The sequence below is a fragment of the Diachasmimorpha longicaudata genome, chromosome 7 (assembly GCF_034640455.1).
Source record: "Diachasmimorpha longicaudata isolate KC_UGA_2023 chromosome 7, iyDiaLong2, whole genome shotgun sequence".
Classification (NCBI taxonomy): domain Eukaryota; kingdom Metazoa; phylum Arthropoda; class Insecta; order Hymenoptera; family Braconidae; genus Diachasmimorpha; species Diachasmimorpha longicaudata.
This window is the reverse complement of record NC_087231.1, coordinates 7,148,095-7,172,635: the sequence shown is the minus strand read 5'-3', so window position 1 is coordinate 7,172,635 and position 24,541 is coordinate 7,148,095. Positions and strand designations below refer to the sequence as shown.

The 24,541-nt window shown below is 39.8% G+C and overlaps 1 protein-coding gene across 2 annotated transcripts in view; it reads left to right on the top strand.

Annotated features, from left to right (window-relative positions):
- Nucleotides 1–24,541, top strand: part of Smash (smallish) — a 46,541-nt gene that overhangs the window by 5,752 nt on the left and 16,248 nt on the right. The gene's annotated exons all lie outside the window — the stretch shown is intronic.

The window sequence follows — 24,541 nt, the reverse complement described above, 5'->3', positions numbered from 1 at the left end:
GCAAAATGGACATTTTAGAGTTTCCGTTTAAAGTACAAATGTTATACAATTGTCGTTGAAATGGAATAATTTTTTATCCTCCAAGAAATATCATTCGTAACTCATTCTCTTTCTGATGGGCTAAAAAAATATTTAGCCTCAATTTTTGCATCATCTTCTCTTGATTCTCAATTTGCTGATATGACACAGCATGATATTCTCCATCCTCCCAGCAATATTTTGATTTTATTTTTCTCATTCGCAGATCGAATCATTATTGTTGATTGTATTTTTCTTTTGACCCCATTTAACTATTGGAAATCGTTTAATAACACCTTCTAACGCACCTTCAGCACTTGACATTTCCCCCTAATATTGAAAAAGCGAAAGTATGATTAGTCATTCAGTGAAGAAGGCCCTGTTATATTGTTAATGCTGCACTCTGCACACCATCAGTCTCTCAGTTGGAAATACACCATCAGCAAATCCAGTTGATGATCTAATACCCAGTGAAGCTATTTGTCACGTGTAAACTAGGTCTTATCAAAAACATTTTGCAAATTATTAGCGTTATCCCCAGTTAAAATACATAAGAACATGAGTTATTTTTGAATGTTTATCGCACCCAGCCACACCTTCAATGGCATAACATTTGAGAAAGAGAAATGACTCGGTAAATCCCTTTTACATCCAACAACTTCCATTAGGAGAAGTTAAGAAATTCCACAATTTCAGAATTGAATTCTGCAAATTTGATGCACACCTTATAAGGCAGTACACGATATTCTTGGTCGTTGCTCTCAAAATGATTGAACAATCATGAATTACATGTCGAATGATATAAATTGCGATTGAAACCGTGTGCTACAGATAGTTTGGCAGCTGTCCTTCTACCCTGGGAAGATTTATTTCCAACTGACCTGCTTAGCTCTTCCCTCCTGGGCCCCCCAGCAGTCCCCACACCTGCAGTACAAAATACTGACAAAACACTCGAAGAACTCGGGTTTTTCGGAATGGGGGGGGGGGCCCTGTCTTCCTCTTTCTCTTGCTCCACGAACGTACAATTCCGCATACCTGGGACTTGTGTTACAGGGTTGAAAAATATATGGTTGATTTTATTTCAATGGAATTCCATCCTTTCATACGAAAATACATCAGTTAATAAAATTATTGAAAAATAAGTAAATACGAAAAAATTCAACAAACTTGGGTAGAAATTATATGTGCATGTTGGGGGTACGTTGACCTCATCCGTCCTGGTCGGTCCTTAAACTGCAAAAACATACACGCGATACCGTTGGCACGAGTTGCTGGCGCACCTGACTCACTTCAAACTCAGCCTGTCGTGGATATTTTCACTCTGATGGAATTCAACGAATGTTTTCAACATTTATCCCACCCTCATCCGTCATCAACCTCAAAGCATTCAACATTGGCATTATGAAATGTTAATATCACTGATGAAAGAATACGAAGGGAAGCGGAGAAATGTTGTTTGAAGTCAGTGGATTAAGAGGGAATTATGTAAGAGGCCGTGGAACGCCCGGCATCGGGAACGCATTGCTTTATACCACTTGCTGCATCGTGTCTTTACACTGTGCACGTAACGCGCTTCCAAGAGAGGAGGTGTGCGCCCCAGGGTTGCGTAATGGAGACTACATACACCCGGTTAATCCAATATTTATCCAACTACTCGATGTCAATATCCAACACCAATGATATTTCCACCTAAACAAGGAGAATTGTATGTGATGGTGTGAGTGTGTGAATTTTGTTTTTGTCAGGGAGTTTTTGAAAGACTCGTTTCACGCACTCTGCGTGTACCAAGAAGAGTGGTGGAACAAAAAAACAAAATTCTTCGTGAGTGAGTTGAAAAGAAATTTTCTTTTGAATACACATGCAGACACTCACCTCCGACTCGTCCTGCAAGCACTTATTGGCCAGATTTTTTTTTTTTCTTCGGTGGAGTGGTGAAGTTGTATACTTTATCCTTTGTCCTAGCCTTGGAGAATAGATCATGTTCCCCAGTGTGCAAGGTTGCCTTTCGACCCGAAGGTGCTGCAGTGCCGTAAAAATGAGATTTTTCAGACCCCAGGACTTGAAAAAGATTTAGTAACGCACCTGCATGAAGAGACCATTTTTTTTTTACCGAGTGTCAAAGAGTCTTATTTCATAGATGGGAGGAGGTACCATAGGATTTTGAATGGCCCTCGTTCTCGCGTTCTGTTTGGATTATCAAGGCACATTTGTCAAAAAATATCTTGTGGACCTAATGATGAAATTCACTATTATTAGCCTTCTGACATGATCTAATTTTGACGAGTGCGAAGTCTTTGAAGTGAACCGAAGGTGAGGGTGATGATCAGACTCGTCAGACACGTCTTTCACCGACGTTTGTATGAAACTTTTCATCGCTAATGGCTCTAAACTGCCGATTTACACCCACTGTTCGGTGCGTGTAAAGTACCGGTTTACAGTATTCCGTGATTCAAAAAAAAAAAATCTACAAATGTCAACCGGAAATCACTCACGCTAGAGGGCCACTTATTGCATCATTGTCACGGTGATTTTTAACCTTAGAATTCCGTTATGATACCACTCACTGCTATTCAATATTTATTTGAAAATGTACATATTCGTATGTACAGAAGGATGCGTGAGTTGCCAGTACAGAATTACGTCTTTCACGCAGTTGAGGGCACCGCACCGAGACGCTTCAACACCACAAGAAGAGGCCTCTGAGGGGCGCTCAACCGTTATGTAATTCCGCTCAATTGCCAACATGTGCTGACTCAAAAAATAATAATACTCACAATAATAATAATAATAAGTGCATGAAAATCGGTGGAGTACAATGTGTGTATTTTGAATTTACGAAACGACTACTGAGAATTTTGTTTACGAAGTAAGTCCCATGACAATTCATTGGGATGAGTAATTACTGGAGTCAACATTTCAAACTCTTTATGAAAAATTATTTTACGATTGGATTGAAGAGGTCTTTATACGAGTTGTCTTTCGTATCCCTTTTGTCACTTCAGTTAGTTCCTCTCAGGAAATGAACCAGACAAGTTGTGCCTTCCCGAGCATAACATAAATAAAAGCACTTGGAATAGTTGATTACAAGTTTTTAATTATTTAAAATTATTCCATTTCCAATAGTAATGAGAAAAGTTTGGCCTCTTTTATCTCATCGTTGATTAATTTAATCGATTCACTCCGATATCAACTGTAAATTACCGGAACTGATTAGGTGAAATGAAGTGAATCACGAATTCCCTTAACTCGATGACTATTCTAATACACACAATCGGTATTATGTATCACTAAAATTCCAAAAATCCCAGACGATATTGAGAAACTCTCTCGCATTTATTCCCCATTCCCACGATCTTCCTCCTTGGATCACTGCGATATTACGAGCGAGTAATAAACCCAGACGTATGTAGGGCCGTACCAGGGGGTCGAGTGAAGACGAAAGTGAGGTCGTTTCTTACTCCCATTACCAGGCGCTTTATCATGACGAAGGAGGTTGAATAAAATGAAAAGCGAACGACATATGCGCGCTATTCGATGGAGTAAAAGCGGAAAATAGAGGAAGAGAGAGAGAGAGAGAGAGAGAGCCGTAAAGGCGAGACTCACTCGAGTGGAAGATTGCCAGATCCGACACTATCTGGCTTCTTTCCCTTCCTCTTACTACTGACGATCTCTATTCTAGTATATTCAACGGGAGAACGACCGATGGAATATGCGAATCGATCGGTGCCAGGCCAACTCAGTGAAGCCACAATTCTACCTTGGAAAATTCAATTGTAATCCGACTGAGTGGATCTACTTGGAATAGACCCAGATACATGGGGAAGAAAAACAATCCAATATCACATAAATAATCGCGTGAGGTGAGAGAATAGAGTCAATATTTCATCAATGTACAATGGGTAATGCATTACAACGGTACACGGTGAAGGAAAAAGTTGAGATTCTATGGATAATGTTCAGAAATGGTTGTTATGGGTGAGACCGGTCTGGTCATGATATCCTTGTCTGATCTATTGAAAAGTTGTTGGCCGCCTGGTGCTATTGGTTCGCGAATTGGTCCCCCCCCCCTTCCCCTCACTACTAGCCATCCGGCGACCATTACGCTTCGTAGTCATCTGGATTTAATTGTCAGTAATTTAATTATTTTCCGGACTGAATGTGTTCATTTCGACTGTTGTTGTTAATTGGAGTGATCCGAGGATTTTGAGTAAAAAATATTCCGATATTTTCGGAATGTCGGGAGGTTTTCATTCGTATGACCTGTGCATTCATTCGATTCGTACTGTATGTAATCCTAATTCGATTGTTTCTGAAAAAAATAACATTTCCTTGAAGATATAAGCTGTGATAATTAGGTCACTTTTTTTTTTACGAAGTTTATAACCAGAAAACTCTCACTGAAATGTTCCTCAGTCGGTTCTGGTCCATTTAAAAAAGAAGGTACACCCGGTTGAGGTGAAAGGTACACTCTAGTAACTCATACACGAGAGCGTGGCATAATCATATGTAACTCCTGATGACGCTCACAGCCTCGGAATTCATCGGGTACAACTCTCGTTTCCAGAAACTCGAGTTTTGCCTTTCCCCCAGGTGATCAACATATCATATATGCACCCTCAAGGACGCTCACGGTACATTAGCGCAGGAATAAATAATTTTTTTTCTTCTCCTCACCAAAGTGCAAGACCATAAAGTAGTGGATAGAAAAAAAAATATGAGAAAGAATTTGTACGGAGGGAAAAAAATATACAAAAATGTTGATACTCCCCTTCGCTCCATGTTGGACATTGCAAAGTAATAGTTGAGCGTGGATTAGCTCACTCTGTAGGCGTTTGTGTGAGATAAGAGAATGTCTCCTCTCGAATTCAAGCTACTGGAGTAGTGCTGTCGCATTTTTATTCTCTTATTCCGTAATAACGCAATTCACACTGCACCGAGAGACTTTAAACGACAGCAGATGAAGCCACGAGTGTTGCCGGAAGAGGCTGAATTTTAAGTTTAAAAAAAAAATTAAATACTATCCAGAGACAAGCCGGCAAATTTATGATAGTATAGACACGCCCACGTGACTTTCGAGTTAGATCTAATGTTAATCGATTCATCCGATCAATTAAGAAATCCCTGTGGAAAACTCGTTCTGGCTAATTCAATTATCAATAATGTAAGCATTGTGTTTTTTTTTTTTTTTGAGTGGAGTGAATGTTCAGTGATTGAATTAATTCCAAGTTCTTGTAATTCGAGGGGAGAAAAGCTTTTCATAGCTGTACCTTCAGCAGACACTCCTCAACATCAACACACACGCGATGCTCGTTTGATTTTCAAGGTGCCTGGTTGTATTCACTGAGTCGTTGGGACTAACGGAGTGGCGCGTTGGTGAACGATAATAAATGGACGCTAAAATCTACGCTAGTTACTTCCTATAACTAGTCATAGCATTTCCTGGGGCTGTTTTTATTCAATGGGCCTACGACACACCCATCTTCAAGGTTTCTTATTCAGAGAAATCAGCTAATGCGTGTGGTTGAGAATATTTAAGTGCACTGATGGTAAATTACTCCAAAAATATGAGGTAAACAAGTTTGTGGCTTTTAGCAGTTGATGCTGCTTTAAATTCATTCTTATTTCCTCACTGATGCATCAGTTGATGTCTTGACTATTCAGTGGAGGTATATATGACACTGGAAACATTGAAAGTTGGGAAAATTTATTCAGCGAGCATTGTGATGATAAAAATAATGCCTTCGTGGATATATCAGTTATCGACGTGGATTTTTTCAAATCATATTTAACACTATATTCATAAGAGACTTATACTCCCACCTTCAATTCAATAATTCATAGTCTTCAGGAGTTTTCTCGTAGACATAACGGTACATGACTTTGTTCGTTATACTCTCTGAGATAATTAGAGGTTGACCCGATAGGAGACAACTGAAATTGAATAGAATTAATGTTTTGATTAAAAATATTTTTCGCCACGCAGAACATTAATGTAGTTCCGCATATCGTGATGAACAAATGAATTTGTGAATGAAAAATTCGATATATTGGGGGTCACTGGGACAGGGCATTTTACTTGCAAATAGTTGTGTACAAATGTATATAAACTGCGGGTGTTAATCGAATAATTCTGTTACAACGCGTATTTTCTACAAAACTGTACATCATAGAATATTTCTCACGAGCGTTGGAAAGAATATATAATGTTAGTGAAGTCGCTGAGCGCTCTCGACTCCCAGCTAATTATACACTAACGAATGGAAATCTGAGTCTCGCGATGCGTCGCGTAGCGGATAGCCTCGTTTAGACTCATCCAAGGTATTCAAGACGCAGTCCTCCTTTAAAAGGCTTCAATATACAACGGACAAAAATCAAATCGAGAAAATTTTCGCCTTGGTGTTTATTCAGTCATATAATTGGGTGCATTCATTTGAATTTTAATGCCGTCTGGTTTGTATCAAATTTCACATTAAGTAGCGTTATCTCGTATCGTGTTTTAAAAAATTTTAATTTCATGGCCATTATGTTAGGAATACTTAGAGATGTGACGTTGAATAGTATTTAAGAGGAAATTTCTCATGGAATTATGGTTTCAAGTGGAATTCAGGTGAAATTCATCAGTTCTTCTTAATTGCGGTGAATAATTAACCTGAAATTTCATCTTTCTACTGATTTTTTTTTCATGAATTTATGAGAAAATCAAATCGAATCCAATTTATACGAATACCAATGAAGTACTAAATATCTCAAATCATCGAATTTTGGGAAAAAATATTTTAAATCTCAAGTTCAAGTTCAAATTCTACGATCGAAATTCTTCATTCTCTTCTCCAAGATCTTCTTTTAATAAAAGAAAATCCCTCAGCCCTTTAATTTCTATTTTCAAATATTCCAGTGGGAATATTAACAGTTAAAAAATCCCAGGATTCGTCTCATATATTTTAAAGAAAAATAGCTCCCCTTGTTATTCCTCATTTTACCTCATACCACAATGCCTAAATATTTTAAAATCCAGAAATCCCGTCTCCCTCACCAGGGATGGAACCAAAAGCTGTCGAGAACCGGTCTTCAACTCCCCCAAAGTGCCTAGCCACAACAACTCAAGAGATCTTCCCCTCGTCTCGTGTTATACCCGGTTTTATTCACGTAATGCTACTCTACCCAAGCACTAAGTTCCTGAACTCCTGGCGTGCTCTCGACGCGCTCTCTCGGACTCTAACGAGCCGTGGGAATGAGCCAGCCAAGAGCCGCCATGGGATAACGATCGACTAGGGTGCAGCTTGATATTCCCCCGGTGGCTTCCAATTTACATTCGCAGACGCCCCTTACGTAATTCACGCCCGACGCGATCGACCAGCAATTACAGAGTAATCCCTCCCTCACGTAACTGATGTACCACCCAATGGTGCGATGAAATATCAGAAAACATTCGCATTCAATAAGAGGAACATTGTTGACTGCAAACACTATCATTGTCCACTTTAATTGTCGCCTCGCTACTAGCTCCGGTACTCTCTTCTATTTGTTGTAATTTACATCCCCATTAAATAGCTTCAATTCACAGCTCATGTCAAGGAAATTCAGAAAAGTTTACTCTACTGTCCGTTCCACTCATCGCAACTACAGCAAACTTTATAATTTTTATTCATTATTTTTGTAATCCCTTACAAGGGAAAGGATGACGCAACAAAATATACCAATGAAATCGGAGCAGGTTGAGGAGAGAAGCGCGTGTGTAAAAGTGTGTACTCATCGGTGTTGTATTTACCTCTCTTGTCCCTCAGTTGTATGAGCACACGGACTTTCACCTATCGTATGTACAAGATAGTCCACCCCACTCAATGGCCCATATTAGGCCGCTCACTGTGTAACATTTTCATCCACAAATCAATGAAACGATGCCACTATTATTTTATTTAATTATCTCAGTACCAACGATAATCAGGATAATGAGAAAATGAGGTAATGTAAAAACCGTAAACACACTTGTGAAGCCATGATTATCTGTTCTTGTCGTATAAAGAGTATCAAATGTTATGGGAAAATACACAGGTCTCAAAACGTCAACGAGACAGGCTGATTGTTGCCATTCCCCGTAATAATTCTAACGGTTTATCGTGAGTCGACGAGTGCTAGGGCAGTTGTATTTTCTGAGAACGTCACTTTGTGGAAAGCACTCTTCTACCGTTCTTACGGATAAAAAAAAAATCAACGTCCAACTAGACCTCATGGTTTTCTACATTTTCGTATCTATCGAGAGCTCCCGTGAGACGCAAAAGGTCGAGATATACTCACAATTTCCACGGGAAATAAATAAATCTCAAGGATATAACCCCGAGCAACGGTTGTCATACACCTGCGTTATTATCATTTAGCGTTTGTGAGTCGTAATTTGGCTCCAGTTAGGTGACTCGCCGATGAAGCTGTCTCATAATCTCCGACTGATATTATTTACCATAGATGGTAAGACGCATTTGTCGGTGTGCCAATACTCTTAACCGGCAATTGCTTGGTATTTTTCTGTCGCAATTCACTTATTTTTTTTTTCTCGCTTAATTCACAAAATCCTCGTTTACTCTCCGGTTGACCAATTTCAGTAGAAAATATAAATGTTAATGTAATATTGTCACTCAATTAATCAGACAAAAGTCAATGCGATAATGATCATAAATTTCCGTGATAATTCGTTAGGGAGACTGCGCAATAGCGTGAAAGGAACAATGAAATCAGGACGTTCTTAATTACTTCACTCGGTGTTTCGATGGTGTGCCCGATTCACCGGCCATACTTGGTCAGGAGAATTTTTTTTTTTTGTAGTTGCATTACACACTATCACTTTACGCTTCCATCGAGAGTCATCCAGATGACTCTGCAATGTGCCAATTTATCGCTCGAGGGAGATTGAGAGGAGGATTGGAAGGTCGTGACAATGGATAAGTTGAGGTGAATATCTCACGGGGGGGGGGAAGTAATCGCGATGAAATTGCAGACGACGTATCAAACAGATCCTTTCATCTCGTGAATTTATCCGTTAATGCATACAGATCAGCAACAGCTAATCCAGTGTATGCAAATTGATGCAAAATGAATTTCGTAATACCTGTTGAAGCAGTCATGCGTCAAGGTCGTTTGAACTTTACCTATCGATGGCGAGGGAATTTTTCATGTGAACTTTTAATGAAACAATAAAATAACATGCAATAATTGATGTTTCTTCGAAGCGTTACGAGGATATAAACATAAAAAGAATGATTCTCATGATATCACCTGTGTTGACTCTGTAATACCTAATCGGAATGCAGCAATTCCGACAATGTCGCTCGGGCATTTATCGGTTTTCTTGTTGTTGCGACTTTGTAGTTTTCCCACGATATCGTTTCTCTCCTTCATATTTTTATACCATTCGATTATCCCGTGATTCTTTCGCAACAACAAATATATGTACGTCTAATGTGCAGCCAAGTCAACAAAACACAAGAGAGATGTTGTAGATTTCTTCTTTTCGTGTTTTTTTTTTCTTTTTTTATTTTATTTTTCTTGGGAAACGTTGCAACGAGCATCTTCTGGCTCCTGCAGTGACGAAGAACCCTGAGCATCGTGCACACACTGTTGTGTCCTTCAGGGCGCCACTTGGCGCCGTCCGGGATTCAGTAATTGCCACTAACTCCTATACCACTTCAGCAGGATGCTGTTTTTGAGGTTTACCGGGAATTTCAGATATCTACGTGCCTCAGTAATATTCATCGCAAGCGAGAGAATTTTTTAACCTGGGGAAATAGCTGACAATTAATTTTCAATGTTGCGGGTTGAAATTCATTTGGTTCATTGAATTGTTAGAGCTCATTAAAAGTTTAGCACTTTTTGCGTCAAGCTAAAATTATTCCTAACGTCGAGCCAATTCTCTGGGAAATTTCTAACTTAAACCTTCACTTGTATAAGAAACTTAAATCATTGAAAAAAAAAAACATCTGTACAGAATTTTCTCTTAACAACTTTGTAATTCCCCCTCTCTCCGTGATTCCCCAGGAATGTATCATAAGTTAAGTGATGGCTCTAGTTCATCATTGAGCATTACTCTGCAACAATGTTATACGCTCTAGCTACCCACCACATCGCGTGCCAACGTGTCAGTCACGAGTCACAGTGACATGTCGAGGCCGATGGTTATTTTACGCTCATTCCTGAGTCTATCTGTCCATTAAAAAATTTCAATTTTTCCATTCGCATGAGAAATAAATAAACATGGTGTACGAGAGAGCCATTCTATTTGCAATGAATTTTTAACTGACCTTTTGAAAGATACTTGGCGATCTGTAAAGGTCATCGCATACTGCGTGAAGGGTGCCCGGGGTAAGCTCTTACAACCATATGGTTTTGAAATGCTGCGGCTGGGAAAAAAAAAAGAAATGAAATGAGAGAGATTTTACGGAGGATGGGCGAAGGAGAGAACACCGGCGGGCGGGCCACGCGAGGGCTTGAACCGACCTTCGGAGGTCCGAAGGACGCTAGGGGAATGAGATGGAGTAGAAAAAAAAATATATAATCGAGTGAAGGAACCGTGTGGTTTGAGTGCGTTCCCTGGCTGCACGAAAAATTCGAGAGGCACTCACGGCGCATTATTATTTCCCCCTCCCCTCCGGTATGTTTTTTTTTTTTTTTTTCAAAAAATCTGAGTGTATGCATGCACGAATACTCGTTTTTCGAGTGCGAGTTATTAGCTGGAAATACCAGTCGTGTCATCCCGATGAAGGGAAAAATATTAGGGACGATCACGCTTCTCTGTTGAATTCCCTCGATTTTTCAAACTGTATAATGATTTAAATAAACCACAAAGCCGTTGCTTTTTATTTATATATAAATAGCTGTTGTGTGTTGCACGCGAACCACCTAGGTTTCCACGGCAATTGCAATATTTCAATGGGAGCGGAGAGGTGCATGGGTAATGAGTATAAATAGGAATGATGAAAAAAAAAAAACATGAGAATAAGAGTGCGAGCGATGGAGGGCGAGGGAGGGGAGAAACACACGACGAATCCGTGATTCATCCGCGCGACTGGTCCGGTCCCGCGTGGCCTTGGAAGGTCGAGGCCTGCCACCACAACAGAATACTTTAGCTTACTGTACCCTCTGGCGATTCGGTCACCGACAAGCCACGTTACTCAATCATTTTAATTTTCCGCCTCTAACCATTTCCTTTGTTCATATTCAATTGGCCTTCATTTATTCAATAATTCTGATCGTTTATTTATCATTGAATTTTGTTTTGTGAATTTTAACTGTAGGTGGACAGTTGCGCCAGAATGAAGTATAAATGTAAAATCATTGCAATACTGATCTGTGGTATATTCGCCTACATAAGTTCAGGCATCTTAGCCTCGAGCACATCGCGCTCTTAAAGCCTTCGACTATCTCTATCCTATGGCTTCTCGTAGTTCACGATTTGATCGGTAAAATTCAACAGAGGAATTTCTGCACAGTCGCCGAGGATGACGATAAATCATAAAATCGTACATGCAGAACGCCAAGCTGCGATATACGCAAGCCACACTCACTGATCATTATTTTTTTTATTTATTTATTTATTCATAAGTATTTATGTTTCTTCTTTTTCCTTACCTCGTTGCTTTTATTTCTACATCCTGGGATTGCCTAGGACACTCGCAGTGAGATGAAATTCCACGTTTTCCAAAGGCCATTGCTATTACTTGTTGTTCACTCGTAGGTTTCTCTTGTTTAAAAATTTGAAAGTTCTTTTGCATCTCCAATTTTTTTCAAGAATCACGATCGAAATGGGTTAGTGATGTATTGCGTGATGTGTACGAACGGCCAGTAGGCCTCATGGTCATATACTCGAAGCCATAACATCTTTAATACGACTGCACACACATACATGGGCAGGTTAGCAAGACGTGAACCCGGCCATTACTGAGAGTGGAAGCCCTGAGGCGCGGGTAAACGAGTAGCTCGATCGAAAAGTCCCATCAGAGGAGTGAGAGAGAGAGAGAGAGAGGGAGAAAGCACCTGATGAAATAAAAATATAAAGAAAATTCAATGTGAAATAAAGCGAGAGTTATCCGGGGGAGAGGATCCGGGTGTTTCCGGCAGTCTGATGTGAGGGTAGCATTACCGATAATCATCCGGTTGTGATAGTCCACAGAAATCGATCATCATTTTTTTTTTCCTGCCATTTCTGTGGGTGATGTACTCGAACAGAACTCCATGTTACCCAGAGGAAATCGAGGGTGATTACCCCATGAAATTGTGACGCAATTTTGTTATTTTTATTACTCGAATTCCATTACTCATAATCTTGAAAACGTGTTCTTCAAGAAAATACGGCTGTGCGAATTGCGCAATTGGTTATCATCCGATTCGAAGGCGAGAGGTTTCACGTTGAAACTTGGAAGGATTCTGGTGATCGTTTATGAGTGTGTATAGGTAGGTGATACCTTACGTGTACGCGATCATCACAGCCTTGTTACCGAACTCGTTTCACGTGAGATTTTTTTTTAGTACGGAATGACAATAATTTGTCTAGTCGGAGATATTGAGGGGGCGTATTTTCTCGAGTGAATATGGAGCCCGAGGAAGTTAAAAAATCGCATCAGGAAATGGAAAGTTTGGCGAGACGTTGACACCCTTTGGCGCCAGTGGACGGAAGACAATGGGCCCAGGGCGACTTGGCGATGGGGGGACATTAGGAGCAGGGCCGGTGGAGACTTGATACTTTTTACTGACTTGGGTGCAATTAAAGTCGGAGACTGTCTACTGCTCCGGTTAAACTCATTACTTGAATATATAGATTGGGAGGGAAATTAGCTCTCTAGATTGAATGATATAATTTTTAAAAGGTATTCAACGGAACCCATGGTGTTTGTCCATAATGATGATGAAAAACAAATTAATACTGCTTCTCAATGACTCGTGATTTGTTTAGCAAAAAATTTCATTTTCATACTCTCAACGTGCAACTGCAGTAGCCCGTCAAGTGTTGCAAACCGAGTGACTTTACAACTGGAAATCCTTGCGGTTGTCTACTATTCCTCAATTGTATTTCTTGCATTAAAACTGTAACAATACCTCCTTGTCCACTGACAGTGACAGCTATCCAGCTGTCTTGGAAACACACCCACTCTCAACTCCAATAATCCATTTTCCGTCTAAAAGTTTCTAATTTCAACCGCACAAATGAGAACTGTTAATTCACTGATCACCAGTTGGCAATACAATAATTATAAATTTGTAGCCGACAATTTCCGGTCTCATTTCTGTATTTCCGGCTTGAGAAAAAGAATGGAAAAAAAAAAGAGAAAGACAAATATACAGCAATGGCATATTCTCATGTGAAGCATATACACACGGGTCAGGGACGTTAATACGGGAGTGGAAAAAAGAACGTCCACCGTTACTTTCCGGTCCTTTCACTCGGGAAGCCCGCGAAACCGGATTGTTTTCGACTGTAATCTCTTTTTTTTTTCGCCTCCATCTTCACAAAATTGTCGTAATTTTCGTTTCTCGGGATGAGAGGAGTCATTACCGCACGCGTCCAGGTGGCAGTGAAAGACTTCCCATCTTCAGTCTATCTCGAGATTAAAAAAACATCAAACATGAATAATAATAATAATATATATATAAAGAAGAAAAAAAAAGTAAAATACAGAGGCTGTGTTTTTGTTACACAAAATACGGATAAAACCATGAATGCTTGAAATATAGACAACACAACTTATAAGAATGAGAGAGGAGCAAAAGGCGAAGAAGGCATCCCGTCGTTACGGCATTAACGCATACAAGTGTGTTGGAGAGCTCCCGGTGGACTTGGATAAATGGAGAGAGAAAGATATACCAACATCAACTGAGAGAAGATGGTTGTGTCTTGTAAAAGGCGTAAACGCGGTCGACGAACCTATCTTTCCACTTCTCTCGCTATTCCTTGAGCCGACGTAGGCCCTGTATACATGGCTACGCCGATTCGTCTTTGTTGAGGAACAAGAGAAGATGCCCACAATAAAATGAATATACGGTTTTCACACAGAGCGGAAGAACGAAAAGGGTGGGTGGGATGAGGGAGTGAAAGACAGCCAGCCGGTCTCGGTGAGGATGAAGGGAGCGGTGGTGGAGCAGGGGCGGGAGGGGTGAGGGAGGGTGGTAAGAGGAGTTGAACATTGGATAGTATAAATCCAAGTGGATAGACTGGCCATGCAAGAGTGCTGACACCTCACGGTTGTCCGTATATTCGTGCCTCGGTTTATCATTCCTTCCTTTAGTCCTCTTTTGCTGGACCACGCGACCATGTATATGCGTTTTATCCACAAGGCAAACACACAAATCCTGTATACTAGGCTAAAAGTGAGCATTAACCCCCTTCTCTTTCAACCCCCTCACTCCACTTCTCCGCCTTCTCCACCGGTACAATTAACTGCCGCTTAATGTCCGTCCTACGAATTTATCGGCTTCGTCGCGCGCTTTATTTTACGAGCTGACTTGTGACTCTATGGTAAATCAACAGCCTCATTGACCCTGCACTGTTTATGCCCTTGGACTAAAATATGGAACTTTTCGTGGTGATTGGAGAATATAAAAATTTTTTTTGGGATAAGATAATTGCATCGAGGAGAAATAAGTATCGGATATTGGAGAAGTTTATTCAGCTAAATATTTTTTTATATCTTGGGATTTAGTGATGATAAGTGTAGTTTTTCTGCCTCGGGTGGCGAAAAAAAAAATTAAATTCCAGTTGCAAACGTTGAAGTTTCCATTAATGTTCCTATGAAAATGGCAAAAATGATTTGACAATTTTTTTTATGAGAAGAAATTAATGTTCATTTTTTTTTTATTTGTTCCAGGTGAGTACGAATTATTCAGCATTTCGGGGGGAGGAAACGTTTACGAGGGTAAGAAATTATTTGCAACATTGAAAGCACAACTGTTTTTGGTGTCCGGGAATGCAATTCATATGAATATCAGGCAAAATGCCTGCGGTCTCGATATTCCAGCATTTTTTGTTTCGCACTTACTCACGCAGTCAGTGAATTCTCCAGAGGCTCTCGTTAATTCTCCCGGTTCGTGAAATAATGCGAAAAGAAAGACGTAAAAACATGCATTCGGGTGTAACACGGGCTTTTGTTTATATGACGTGAGGAAGTCTTGCGAATATCTCGCAATTCCATTCAGTACTCAACAATACTGTTGGATACTTACGTTGGCCAATTATTACATAGAATTCGTGGAAACTCATGAGGGAATAGGCCATTGAATTTATTCGCAATATTGTACTCATATTTGTGGGAGAATGAATATGATGACGACTGCTTTGATTACTTTGAGGTGTGCTATGCTGGGGGAGGCAAACCAGACATAACAGTCTTTTGTCTGAAATGAGTCTACCACAGTAGTACGTAATGTCCCATGTGGAAATAGGGGGATTTCACTCGTCACTCCTTCGTCTTCTGTGGTTGGGTATCTTGTTCTCTTATGTTCTGCTTCCTTCTCATCTGAGTTGAGTGCCATGTCTGGGGATCAGTCGAAAGACAGACATCATAATGTCCTCAATGCTTCAGACTGAAAGAAAAAAAATTCCCAAAATATTCTATTCAATTCAATTTTTTATTTCCTTGATGTTACAAATGTGTTTTCTTTGTTTTACATCTGCTCATGTTCCCCTCCGCTTTCGTCATAAAACTGACAATGAATTACAGGTCTCTCTGCTTCCTCAGAGTAACAACAATAATAAAAGTCATATAATTTGAACAAATATGCTTTGCGTCTCAACTTCAAATAAACAGAAACAGAATAGTGAACAGATTTTCCCAGAAACCAGCTCCCAAATTTAAACTATTTTGATAAACATTTAATAAGGGAAATAATTTATGAGATAAGAAAATAGCAGACACAGCTGATCAATCCACAATAGCTTTGGGATGCGAAAGCTGAGTAATCTTTCACTCCTGGGATATGTCCAATTAATCCTCACAAGTTTTTGATTTTCCTAAGCAAATGAGTCGGATAAAAAATACCGAAAAAATTGTGCCAGACATTTTCGAACAATTACTCAGGTCCCTTTCACCCACTGATTGATAATTCCAAGATAAAGACTTGAAGCAGGAAGTCAAATAATCTAGACAGATTCACTGTGAATTCCAATATAAACTATTGAAGAGAAATTCTCTCTACTTTTACAACATTATCATGAAATCATTGGCAAATTTGTATTCACGAGTGGCGTCAGAGAGGCCTGACGTGATCTGCCCTTCCGCTTCTCAAATCTTCGAACAAACGTTGGTATTACAAGAGTTAAACTCTCAAGTCAACAAGGAACGAAGCGTGTCGAGGCGTGTATACGAGGCCGTATCGATGCAAATGTTACCCGGTGGGTATCCAACTCGCCGTGTCCGAACATGAAAATACCCAGGCGATTGTAATAAATCCAGGCTACCAGAGTTCGTCTTAAAAACACCAAGTGGCGATTCATTTCCTCAACGCCGTCGATGATAAATCCGTTATGGAGAAGAAATTGTTATTCCGATGAGAAGTGGGAGAGGGGAAGGGGAAGGTGGGGAAAAAAAATTTGCTGCCGCACCTGTCAGGACGATTGCATCACAAATGTATGGATAACGAAGGTGTGTCGTATCGAGGCATTAATCTCCCCTCACAATGCGTATGGTAAAGTACTGATTCCCAGGTGGGAATTCACCATTGGTCCAAGCTTGGACCAAGCTTGGACCGAGACTAGGCTAGGTTGGTTCGAGCTTGGTTTCCAAACTTGGACCAATCTTGGCTAGCCCTTGGTTGGTAACGCCCGTCCGAGCTTGGATCCCAAGTTTGGTCCAAGCTTGGACCAAACTTGGGATCCAAGCTTGGACCAAACCTGGTCCAAGCTTGAACCAAGTTCGGCGTCCAGACTTGGACCAACCTTGATCCAAGCGGCACCCAAACTCGACTTCCAAGTTTGGCTTAAAAAAAAATAAGTTTAGCTGGCTGTGCAAAAAAACTCACTTTTGGCAGTCGTATTGAAATACATTCTTTTTTTTATTATTATTATTATTTATTTTCACATGTATACCCTCTCGGGTTTTTACATTTTGTTCCCTTCCCCTGCGGTGCCATGGGACCGACTTTTTTTTTTCCCCGAGTGTAGGTGTTCCCAAACGGTCACCCATCCAAGTAGTATCCCAACGAAACGCTGCTTAGCCTCGATGACCGCCGGAGCAACACCGCACCCGCCCAACCATTCCAGTTCCATTACAGTTGGTTGATTCTTTTTTTTATTAGAGAGATATACGGTTTCAAATACAATATAAAAAACGATAAATTTGAAATAGAATTTGTTCATAATTTTCCGGTTTGACTTAAAGCCCTCGGACGATAACCAATTAGAAATTCTTGAATTTGCAAAAAATTAAAGAAAATAAAATAAATAATATATTTATTTATAAAAAATATGGATTCATATCTGCGCAAAATATAAACTATTGAATTTTTTCTAGAACATATTGGCTCGAGCTTGGTTCAAGCTTATCAATCCAAGCTCGGAGATCCAAGCTTGGACCAAGATAGGAATTGCCTTGGTAGCCAAGCTTTAATTCACAGGGAATCGCCAAACTTGGTTTTACCTAGGAATTACCACAGGTTCAACTTTGGTCCAAACTAGGAATCCTGAGGCTTGGTAACCGAGGTTGGGCCAAGCTTGAGCCTATCGTCCAAGCTAAATTTTTGAATTTGCAAAAAATTAAAGAAAATAAAATAAATAATATATTTATTTATAAAAAATATGGATTCATATCTGTACAAAATATAAACTATTGAATTTTTACTAGAACATATTGGCTCGAACTTGGTTCAAGCTTATCAATCCAAGCTCGGTGATCCAAGCTTGGACCAAGATAGGAATTGCCTTGGTAGCCAAGCTTTAATTCACAGGGAATCGCCAAACTTGGTTTTACCTAGGAATTACCACAGGTTCAACCTTGGTCCAAACTAGGAATCCCGAGGCTTGGTAACCGAGGTTGGGCCAAGCTCGAGCCTATCGTCCAAGCTTGGAAACCCTCACCTGGGTTGTAGCACCAATCACGTCCAATGATTTTTGTCAAATCAATAATATTGTTGTGCGGAAATATTCCGAAAATAAATCCCTTTATTATGGAATAGGGTCTAATCATAAATATAATATTAAATTGAAATAGGGAATGGTGCACTTTTACCCTTATTGTTGGGCGAATTGGCTCGAGATACTCCACCCCCTTGTAAAAATCATGAATGTTGTATCCCGGATTAGAAACCCCACAGTTATTTATTTATTGAACCGAAAATCCCGGTTGACTTTTCCCAGGTATTCAATACCTCTCGATGGTTCGTTCTATGGTTGTGATTGTTTCCCCCCCGATGAACCGTCTTTGTTCAAATTCCAAGGACAAGGGTTTGCATGATTCCCAGGGAAAATTTCTTCGCATTGGATCAGTAAGCCATTCATGGAAAATGAAGTCTCATGATTTTTGGGGACAGTCCCTAATATTGATGGGAATATTTTAAATTATGAGACGTTGCAGTAATTTATGAACTCGCAAATGCCTATTTTACTATATTCATATCCTCCCTCAATAGATATATTACCCGCAATTAAACCGACGCTCAATTTTCAACTATCCATCCCATAAAATTCAAGTCAGGGCCATTCTAGAAACTATATTCAATATCACCCGGAATTGATGATAAATTCCATGAAATCAGCATCATGTACCTGAGGATCAATCTCATATTCATGTAACCAATCATTCATTGCACTTGGCAGCCCGTTATCCTGAAGGAAATGACACTCTCGTGCCACAGATTCGTTTCGCTACCGTGCGCAATACAAACATTACCATTTTCCTCCCCCGTGTGGCACGACATTAAAATGCATTCTCCTTCCTCCCATCTCACACCATAAAGTGACATATGCCTGATTTATTCACCGTAATACACCTCCTTATCCTCACCGCATTGAATACCGTATTTCCCCCAACTCATCTCCATCATTTTGTTTTTTCCTCTTCTACCGATGAAAGCGCTAATTAAATTTTATAATAACCCTCTGAAATATTGAATGAGTTGAGCCAGTATCTGGGGTACAACGAATGTCGATTAGTGTGTGGGTGATAAGAACTGTTCGAAATGAGCTACTGGTTAACCCACCGAATCCTTTCCATTCACCCCGTAACCAGTATCAGGCGAGAGCGGCTTTTGAATTTATTAGAGAAATTATAGTCAATCAAAATGGCCTCAACTGGGTCAACTGAAGTCAACTGAAACGTCATTTAATTTGCTATCTCTGCATGAACTTTACCACAATTATGAGAGTAAATTTATTTAACTCAATAATCTATCGAGGATGATTAGACATATTTTTCACTCAATTAATATCAATTTAATGTAAATGGTAAATAATGCCTTCCGTAATGGAATACGATTCACCCACTTGACAGCCTGTAACTACACACCTGAGAGCAATACACTGAAATAATATTCACGGTCCAGTTATCGGTGGAATTAGACTCGATATCATCGACCGGAAGCAATATTATTTCAACCCAGTGTTTTTCCATCTCAGTTATGGTACGTGTATTTACTGTACCAGTGCTAAGTGATCGTTTGTAAATGGTTTGTAACCCAGGGGGAGAGAAGGCCTCTGGCAACGACAAATGATTTCACCGATAAATTCATTGGTAAGAAGAGCGCAGTTGTTGAGGTGTGCTCCAGAAAGCAGACTAGCTATAATGCTTGATGTATACAACGAGAGGAAGGCATAAGACATGTACGTTTATTATTATCCTTTTGCCTTGACGTCCGACAAAACACCGAGATGTAGTGGTATATGAATGAAAGAAGCGATAGGCAGACTGCCAGGAAGTTTATAAATAATCGACGGGGGTGCTCTCAATTCTTCATCGGAATTGGAGAGGGAGGAATTGTAAACAATGTGGGGGAGTTGATGCCATGTAAAAAATATTCTAAGGAAATTTTGTCTCTGAGTTGACACAAAAAAGAGGGAAAATCCAGTCCCCAACGTTTTCGGGGTAGATGTATGGAAAGAGAGGGACAATGGAGATCGCTGGAGTAATTGCCCTACCTGCAACTGACTGAGGGGTGAGGGCGTAATAAAGTTTCGAAAAACTTGAAGTTTAAGCCCAGATTAGGGGAGATTATACAGCTTAGCAACCTCTCTCTTCCTGACTCTCTTGGCGTACTTAACAATGTAATTAGCACTAGAACTATTTGAGCTTATTTGAAACCCTCGAACAAAATTCAATAATAAATTGCCCCTAATCTTTAGGAGTGGGAAAAATCTTTCAAACCTCGACTAAAAGTCTCTCCGCTTCTCGTTTGTCATAGGAAATATTCATAAAAATATCTGGCTTCCCTCTTTGAAATATTCGAAATACTATTCATTACGTTATTTTTTCACGCTTCATCTATTCCCTGTGACATCAATTTATATAATTATGTGTCAAAATTTCCTGTAAAAAATAGTACGCATCAAAGATCATCAGTTTTGAATAATCTATCTCTGTGATTAAAACCCCCTCGTCAAACGAGTGAAATCTTATGTCTCCTCTACACTGGTTTGAAGATGATTTACGAACAACGTTTTTCCATTGTAATGACACGCTCGAAGTGTTTTGAGAACTCGATATGATCTTACTCCCCACTAATTCATTCAAGAATGAATAATTAACACTGGCAGGTAGAGTTCGGCCACCATGAGCGTTTCAAGCCCGAAGGGAGAACAATCGGCAGCACGTGTTCAAAGTACATCGTGTTAAAAGTGAAATACAAGAGAGAGTAATAAATAAATTAAAAAAAAAAAAGAATACACTGGCGCCATGGGGCGAAGGCACCCATCAAGAGTCATGTTCATTTGTCTGGTTCTCTGATCTGCTTTGAAAGTACAGGTCTCACTGATGTGACGTGGCCAAGCAGAATACCATAATCCCCCTGGGGGTATATATTTCTGGAATATTGCTCGTTGGAGGTCTCGTCAAAACAATTCACGAGTAACCAGAATTTTCAGGGTCAATGTATCGAAAACGAGCGCATCATTGGAGTCTAAAATTTCTCGTACACACTCGTTTGCATAATTCGTTTGTACATTGAACATGTATCCTCTTGTGCATCAAGACTCGACCTCTGTTGGTCATAAAAATGCCCTGAATGTTGCTACAGCCTTAACGGCAAAATATCAGAGGCCAAACGTTTAAAATACCTACATTCTGGATCAGAAAATACCGGAGAGACGGAGATAGGGTAAAAATGAGAGGAGTTGGCAATTATAAATGCGTATTTACGGTATGTTACACTGGGATGTATTAACGGTATGTTGGAAGGGGAATACGTATCGGGTTAATTCTCTGGATTGATAGAATCCAAGCGAAGATGGACACGCGTACAAGACGATGCATTGAAACGATTCAGCTCAATCGCTCTATGCAGATGTGTTCTCACGTTTGGAATCAGCCATAAGTTGTAATCATACTCATTGCTGACGGAATGCATTAATTGTAAGGTAGAATTGTGCATCTTGGACTATTAATTAGCTCATTAATATGGAAATTGACCATATACTCGTGTCAACTGATGTTCCTCCTCAATTTTCATGGCAAATGATAAACGTGGTACAGGGGACTGAATGAGCAGATATTTTTTGCATTAATTGAGCATAAAAACCCGTAATTCAGGGTTCATGAAACGCCACGGTCATTATTTTGGAACTGGAACAAGAATAGTTCTGTCCAGAATCATTTACATTGGACGTTAAAAATCGTAGATCAGTCACTTCACGAAAATTAGAATGCCCTCCCTGAGATATTTGTCTTGAAAGGGTGATAGGTTCGATTGAAGAATGAAATACTTGTGCATAGAATGAGATAAATAAATTAGGAATAAAGATGGCATAGACAAGGACACTGGGTGAGCAACCTTCGACCCGTCTCATTCGTCATTAATGTAATCTCAACGAGTGACCAAGTGTTTATTATGGAGATGGCTTGGTAACATGCGCCAGAACCGATGTTTTGCCACGGGGCCCTTTCGTATAATTAATATGACAACGACTTTGAGCATGCAGACTCTCGATTAAATACCTCGTGCAATTCCACTGAGAAGCAGCATGTGTTTATTTAAAGCCACGTAAGGATGCGTTTATTCGATAGTATAATATTCCAATGGGGTGTTTCTGTTGCATATACAAGAGTTATGCGCACTCCAGGGTAAACCATGTTTATACGATCATGAAGCGACCAAACACACCGAAGGGATGGACAAAGATTTATCTCAAGAATTTATTTAAAAAAATTTTTATCCTTTTTTTTTTTAACCAACACCTGTAAGTCGTTCTTTATTGAGGGCTATTAGAAAAATATCAAACAGGATGATTGATACTGGATATTTAATAATCCCGAGATAATCTATGTATTCCGATCGTCACGTATTTAACGATTCTTTATGACAGCAGGAAGTGGATGACGAGAGGTGTCTTTAATGTGAGACTTGTAAATACCTGATAAACGGGGTTTTTGTGGGTTTGTGTGGGTGGGCATTTCACGGATCGTTGGAAGTGGTACCATTTCTCGTGCTGTTTACAATCGCAAGAGGTTTTATGATTCAAATTATCTGGTGTACCTGAGCTTTGGGTATTGCGCCCTAATAAATTCTATTTTTTGGGAATTTACCCTTGAAATTATGGGGGGGGGGATTATTTATCCACAGGGGAACTTGTTGGGTATGTCATTTTATTCCAATTAGTTTATGACATTTGGGTGAGGATTACAGACTTCCATTCACTTCAGTAAATTTGAACGAAAATTCATAATTATACTTTCCGGTTATTTTCGAAATTTTAGGTGTGAATTTCCGGTAAGACTCTTGATGATTTCTACCGCATGTGACGACTTTCACTCCAATTTCGATATGAAAATTGACTGAGAACTTTTGTCAATTTGTCCATGAAAATGAGGGGATTCATTTTATTATTAAGGAAACTGTGAATAGAATTTGCAAAAATCCCAAGTAATTTCATCAGTCACGGATCAATCAATTAGGTATCGATAATTCAATTGTTAACCCCTGTTGAAATCTCAATCAGAGAATCGTTCACATTGTCCCCGAGTAATCTGAGAATCTAGTGATACTGGCGAGAGAGGCCCAAGAAATAAACGACTGAGAAGTAAATCGAGAGAAAAGTGGGAGAGGATGAAACAACCACAAGGAGTCCTCTTCGCCGAGAGTAGAGGGCATCGCCCCGACCGTGACCTAGCCACCGCTTCTTCTCGTACTTTCGGCCAAAGACGTCTCGTGCGCACGCTCCCCGCATCCACACGAATCTCTCTTTCTCTCTCCACCGCAAACGTACATACATACAATTTCTTGGGGTATACGGTTGGATACGAGGCCTGACTCCATGAGACTATCCACGTAGAAATATATAAACGTTTATGTATTTACCACGGAGCGGCTTCTGCAGCCACGAGAAGTCGTGGCTACTACACCGCGTACCCTCGCCCCTCTTTTTTTTACATTTTTTTATTTTTATTCTTTCCCTTTTATACTTTATTTTATCTATTTTTACCACGCGCATTTACGTTCCTTTTTTCCATTTCTCTCTAACCATTTCTTGGGGATCTTATCCACTACCAAAGCTTACAATGTACACATCGTCGTGACTTTTGTCACTCGGATGTTTAATTTTCCCCTCCAAAAATTGCAGGTTTGTTTCGAGAATGAGATTTTTTAAAGTGAGCGATCTCCATAAGATACCGCATTAAACGCGACATTTGCCACCATCGATTAATTTACGAGGACAACTCGTGACTTTAACGATAACCAGAGCGTCTGGGAATACTTAAAAACCCTAAAATCCTCGGAAATGGAGGAAGAATCGTCATGCTCAGGATTAAGACGTGGTAGAAAGAAGTAACATTTTATGATGAGTAAATATCTCTCCTGACATTTTTATTATGTACTCCGGATGTAATTTTTCTTCATCTCCGGTCTTGGGTGCATTAATTGTAAAAATATATTTATAAAATTATCGTGAAGAAAGAGAAACAAATGCGAGACCTTCTCGCTGTTCATTCAGAAAAAATGTCGTCGGAATGAATTGAGCGATCCGATTTCAATGTCAATTTCCTAAAATAGTATATTCCAGGGTGAGTGCCGAAGGGGACTGACCAATCACGCCAATAAGACCCCCATGGCACTGATCGTAAAAGGTATTTTTCCGTGGTGATTTTCACTTTTACGCGCCCCACGAAGGGCATATGCCAATTTCCGGAAGAGAAAAAGTGAAAAGCAGTACGGAAAATTACTATTCAATAGTCCATGAAAATATAATTTTTTGTTTCCACTCGTATGTGTGTGCACTCCGGATCCGGAATGAATACCAACTGATTAATTCCAACATTCGTCTCGAGGTCACTCGAAAAATTATCATTACTCAAGACCGGCATGAGCAAGAAAACATGAGAAAAATACAATCGGGACAGGGAAGATG